The sequence below is a fragment of the Rhea pennata genome, chromosome 3 (genome assembly GCF_028389875.1).
Source record: "Rhea pennata isolate bPtePen1 chromosome 3, bPtePen1.pri, whole genome shotgun sequence".
Classification (NCBI taxonomy): domain Eukaryota; kingdom Metazoa; phylum Chordata; class Aves; order Rheiformes; family Rheidae; genus Rhea; species Rhea pennata.
In genome coordinates this window covers 127,397,665-127,404,046 of record NC_084665.1, presented here as the reverse complement: position 1 = coordinate 127,404,046, position 6,382 = coordinate 127,397,665, and positions in this window count along the sequence as shown.

Genomic DNA, 6,382 nt, shown 5'->3' with positions numbered 1-6,382 from the left:
TGGATACTCTTTGCGGAGTTGTTGCAACATGAGAAAGTACCAAGAAAGGCTCTGATCTTCACCCCCCTCTTTGAGAGCAGACAGGGTGGACTTGGAGCTCCCTGCGGCTACTTCCCAGCAGCGGCTCGGCTGAATCCGGTCCTCCCCAAGCCACCGTCGTGCAGATTAACCTCCTCCCTGATGTTAAAATTCAGTGAGTCCATTTGCAGGCCTGGACATCAGTGCACTCTCGTCCCGTTTTGGGAGGGAAAGCTCATCCCTCCCTGGAAGCCCTGATGCGACAGGCTCCCATGCGCATTGCGGCGACCAGGAGGAGGTCTGGAGCCAGGTAAGTGCAGATCTTCTTCCAAAGACTGTCAAGCTGATGGAAAGATTTGGCTTGGCTCCAGCAGCCCTTGGTTAGTCCCTGGAGTCAGGACACTGAGCTCATTTCACTTGTGACTTAATCCCGGTTTGATATATGCCACAGATCATTTCAGGCCTGACACAAATAAAACCATCTCTGAAGTAGATGTGGCTTTTGCTTGAGCAAAACCCAAAATGGTTTAACCCTCGCTTTACTAGAAAACACTTCCAGCCAAACCCAGTTAGTGAAAATCAATCTGCAAAACAATACCTCTGTCACTGGGTGATCCGAAATGACAGCAAAAAAGGGGGGAAAAAAAATCAAACCTCTTTCATTTTCCTTGCCCCTTCAAAGCTGGGGGCAGTCCTCTGTTTAGTCATTCCTAGGCCTGAAACCAGCATGGAATGCTAAATGGATTAATTAGTACTACATCACTCTAAATTTAGACAGCTTCCTTTCAGAATTAGATTTCTTCAGGTTTATGCCATTACATTTCTTAAATGTACATTCTCAATCACATTAGCAATTATGAATACATCACATTTATTTTCTTTCTGAAATATTTTACTGTTGTACCCTAGGAGAGAAGATATACACACAGTTCTACCCAGGCAAAATGTGAGGTCACTCATGATTTTACTGCAAATCTCATGATTTTAAAGATATCACTTAGAACCCCCGGGAATTCTCAGTATCTTCTTGTACAAGGATACTAACTTTTATTTTTCATGCAAGTTTTTATCTGTTGGGGTTGCAGAGATACTCTTGAAAAAATGGAGCACCTGTACCCTGGCACCCCGAAAGCTGGGACGTGAATACAAGAATTTGTTTGCCGTTCAAACTAAAACTGTCTAATTAAGGTAATCACATAATTCTGGGGGACTAATCTCATGACTTCGCAACACTGGAAGTTAACGTTGCTGAAAATGATATAAACTGGTAAAACATTCACATTTCATTCTTGTGCTGAAAGTCAGTACAGGGTCTAATGTCTTATTCAGGCTCTCAGAGTACAGCTCAGGTCTTGTCTTCTGCTTTTACAGTTAGAAAAAGAAAAACATCAGTGACTTTTTGTATTACGGCAGCACAGAGGAGAGCTAGTTGTCAGCCTGGACTCTGCTAGGTGCTACACAAAAGCGGACCTTGAAGACAGCTCATGTCCCAATGACCTTGCAGCTTAGCGGTGTATATTTTAGGGACGATTGTACAGGTACTTGCTCTCCCTCAAAGAAACTAGCTTTGATGGGGGAAGCAAGGTAGCTGGTGAGTTAGGGATACCTTTGCCTCCTCCTGGGGGTTTAGTTTTTGAAGTTATAGTCTGTGACCTTCTTGCAGATTATAGTAGCAAAGCAGTGGTTTTCTAAGCTGGGCAATTATTGTCCGCTCACAGCCAGGATTTTAGATCAGACCTTGTGTGAAACAAGACCAAGAGCACAGAAAACAAGCTCAGGTTGCTCTTGTCAGTCCCACACACTTTAGAGATCTGCTGGAGCCTGCTGGGCCAATTTCAAGTTCCGAATTTTGCCCATGAACAACAACAGGGTGAACCAGCATGGCTTGGATTTTGGGATGGATGCAGAAGTTGAAGTTTATTTCACCCAACTTTGGCTTTTAATCAACAAGGCTAAGGGCAGAATTATCTCCTCCTACTAGACACTGCCTGGCTAACTTAGAGCAAACAACTTAATGACTTTTGTTGGTGGACAGTCAGTGTCAAAAATGAATGTTGCTGTTTGAGTAAATACAATGTCCTTGGACTTCTGTAAAGCATTTAAATTAGCACTGTGTAAGAGTACAATGTCAAAGAAATCTCCTTTTAATAGATGCAGTACAGGAAGATCTCACAAAGCAGTCAGCAGAGGAGAATCACTGTCAAAAGAAGAGATGTTTATTAAAATTTCACACAGATCAAAACAAGGTCTGACACTGTTCCACATTTTCATTAGTCACTGAGAAAAGAATACAGAAGCGCTGCTGGCAAACTGAGCAGATATCCTACAGATTTACTGAAGAACGGTAAATCTCCATGAGGAAAGAACAGCCATCCTTACAGTAGCCTAAGCCCTTAGAAGAAGGAACGTGGGACAAATCTATGAAATGGGGAAACGCTTTTGGAGAGCAATGGCTCCAGGAAGGTGCTAGAGGTTTAAGTCAGCTTCTCCCAGTGTTCTGCATGCAGGAAAACTGGTCATTTGGCATAACCAGAGATTTTTCTTGCTGCTGTCATGTTCCCTGCTATATTGCAATGCTCTGTTTTGAGCGTGAACAGTAACTAGGGCCTTCTGTTTCTGTACCAGTTAAAGGGCATAAGGCAGATGGATCAAACTTGGGGTTATATGAAATTTCCAGGAAAGGAATGTTTTCACTTTTAAAATGAAACACAGTATGTTAATGATCTTTGAGCCTATTTTCAGTACAAAGCCATTTCTCCAGGGCACATCCTATGCATCCCAAAGCAGCATTCCCATGCTATGGTCCCTGTCTCCCAAGGGTTCCTGCATTTGTCTCTCCCCTGATATCAAGAGGGAGAAACGGTCCTAGCCAGGAGACTGGCTTTTGTCTAGCAGTTCTGGGGATGTGAGTGTCTGGAAGGCTGCTGAATATCAGGATTTTATACTTTCCTTTGCCTGAAGTGTTTAAACACACATGTATCAGGAAAGCTTTCAGGCCAGGATCCTGAGGCTGCGTGTAGGTGTGTTATCTGCCGTCTGTGAAAGCTTTCCAGCTTCACGTGGTATTTAAATATTAATTGCAGCAGAGGGAGGAAGAGGAAATATGACTCTTTAGCCTCACTTTGAAAGGAAGAGACTCAGGTTATGCCTATAGCACTAAGCTATATACAGTGCAAGGGCACTGTTAGCATGTTAGCATGTTCGCTAGCACAGTTTTGGTCTAGGCCAATGAACACCGACCCAAACAATCCCCCAGCACATTTGAGGGCAGAGTGTGAATCTGGCACCACTCCCAGCAACTGGTATGGAGCTGGCCACCCTGTTTTGGGAACATGAACCTAGCCGTACTGTTCGGCCTCTGAGCAAAGACTCTTTCTCTGATCTTCACTCTGTTTAGCTTATTAGCACGGACAGAAGTGTAGGATTAATTTATGGAGCATGGTCTGGGTCACAGGTCTCTCAGAGCAGCTCAGTGAGCATATGGTAGATTAGAGATTCATCTGAACAGCTTCAGCAGGAGGAGGCAAAAGCATCCCTTCCCAGGGAAGAGTCCACAGCACCTTCAGAGCATAGGAAATGGAGGAGCAGAATCAGAAAATCGTTGAGGTTAGAAGGGACCTCTGGAGATCATCTAGACCGACCCCCTTGCCCAAACAGGGTTACCTAGAGCAGGTTGCCCAAGACCCTGTCCAGCCTGCTCCAGGTGAGAGGAGTCTTGCTCGCCTGTTCCCTGTGCTGTGAATGCTCTGATAGGTGAACGAAGGTTGTAACGGCTCTTATCTGCTGTGCTTGAAAAGAAAGATTTGCTTTTTTCTTCATCCTTGAAAGAAAAGTCTCAAGCACCTAGAATAAGTACAGGGCTGTGAAACCTAAAGGGAGAAGCTGTGTCTCCCTGCAGCTCAGAGGAAATCCTCAACAGGTTTAGAGCTTAAATCCATCCTCAGCACCTGCCTTCCAGCTCCTTAGGCAGCTCTCCGGGGGGCTCTTGTGAGCCCTGTTCACAGGGGTTTGATTTTACCCATCTTCTCAGTGCATTGCACGTGCCCTTATGCATTAGGAGATGCAGCACCCAGTGTTCTCCCCATGCTGCCCAGTGGGCAGGGTGTAAACCACCACTGAACCCAGAAGACACATTAAGGTACTGAGACAGTCCTTGCTCTGGGCTTCATGGCAGTGCCACATGCCAACCCTTCTCTGAAAATTTAGTTCTGCTCCTCGAAAATGTAGTCATAAGGAAGGCCTGTGGTCAGAAATGGTTGTGGTCCCGTAGGGAAATTAGTTCAGGTGTCTACGTCCCAGCCATCACGTTTCAGATACCTACTGTGATAAGGCTGTATATAGAAGTGTATCAAGTGCACACACATGTGAGAAGATAGCTTATAAAAATCCATATGAACATGTCAATATGCAAACATGTCTACTGAACTCATTTTTGCCAAAAATAATTACAGCAACTTTAAAGTTGTTTTACAGTAAAGGGTGAATACAGATCCACGTTTTTTTCAAACCGTTACTAGAGCGTAAAATTTCAGGAGGCAGCAGCTCTGCCGTGGCTTCATCAGACCTGCACCAAGCCTTGTGGCTAAGGCAAAGAAATGAGGAACATCACCTTGCCAGACTTGTGCGAGCACATGTTAAAAAACACCTACAACAGTCTATTTTTTTTTCAGTCTATTTTTTTTTTCAGTCTTGTACTCGCTGTTTCATATCTCATATTTAGGGTTAGTCTTTCTGGTCAATCTTAGTAAGGCTTGAAACCTTATTTCCCACTTGAGACTTAATTTTCTGGCTCTTTCTTATATCAGTAAGTGTATCTTTGATGTTCTCCCTGCCAGTCATTGTAGCTTTCTGCAGCTTTATATTTGGCTTGATTGTACTATCTTGCGAACATGACTGTCTTGAAACAGAATAGCATTGATGCACAGACTGTCAGTCAGAAAGAAGTCAGTCTTGTTCTTCTTTTAATCATGTGGGCTTTCCCCTTTCCAATTCTTGGTGACTTTCCTCCTACAGGAAATGAGTAGGATCTTTTGGCTCTGACTATTATAACATTGTACCGTGTGTGTTCTCTTTTGTTCTTAATTTCTCTTTAAAAGTGACTGCCTGCATTTCTTTTTCCGTGCTAACATCAGTGAAAAAAAAAGACGGATTTTAATTTCTTCTTCAGCAGCTTGTGACAGATCATGAAACCTTTACTCATTCTCCAGTTAACCACTGTAGTATACATCTTTACTATCTCAGGTACTAATGAATTTTATTTATCCTCACAACGCTGCGTGCCTTTGGAAGAGAGAGAATAATGCCTTATTATCCGCGCTTTATCAACGTGGCATTTAGGCACAGGGAATTGCTACTTACTCGAGAAAGAACCGCAGAGCCACTGCAACGCCAGCAGGAGTACAGCGAGCTCCCGAGCTCTCCTCGGGTGCTCGACCTCGACACCCCCTCACCGGCAGCTCCGCCAGGCTAAGCGGAAAGGCACCCTGAAGGAGGACAAGCCACATTAGGCGTAATAGTTTGCATGGTTGCACGGTTTTAGCAGCTCATCATCTTGCAACTGCCAGTAAGTGCACATATCCAAATGATAATCAAGGTAGAATTCTGCTTTTAATTATACCCTTTGCGACACATTGAAATCAGTAGCATCACACAACCACGTCTGAATGCTCAAATAAGAAAACTGGGAAAATGTAAGTGCAAGGAATTTACAAAAACTTTTTTTGTTCCTAATAAGGAATCGAGGTTGGGTTTATGGAACTCTCTCTGAAAGCAAAACTTGGTCTTTTTGTTCTGTTTTCTCCCCCCCCTCCATTTTTAAATCATTTTTTTCCATATGACTTACCAGTTTAGCAGAAAAACTGAATGTCCAAACTGCTAAAAGCTAACTTTGAAAACCAAATAATAATTCATTTAAAATCAGCATCAAACCAATGCCTCTCCCTAGTGTTCTCAATAAACTCCTTGAAAAATCAGGTGCTTCAATAAGAACAGTTAATTATATAGACATAATGTGGAGCAAGACATTTACAAAATCCCTTAACAGCTGACTGAACGATCAGAGAATCACACAGCATTTGCAATTGAACATAGAAATAGTCTGCACTTCTGGCCATAAGTTGCACCATTGGTGGTAATCTTATACCGGTGTACAGTAAAACTGCTGTAAAAGCAAATAAGCTCCCCTTGAAGATTAAGTGGTGAAAAGGACATTGTGTTTCTAGGATAACAGAAATCTGCATTGATTTATCATCAGTATTCAATGAATTAGCCAGTTCCTTTCTTCTACCCCTTCCTAATTTTCTTACTGAGACAATTGCATATTGTCAAACACCACCTAGTTTAATAAAAGAAAAAAAATCCACGA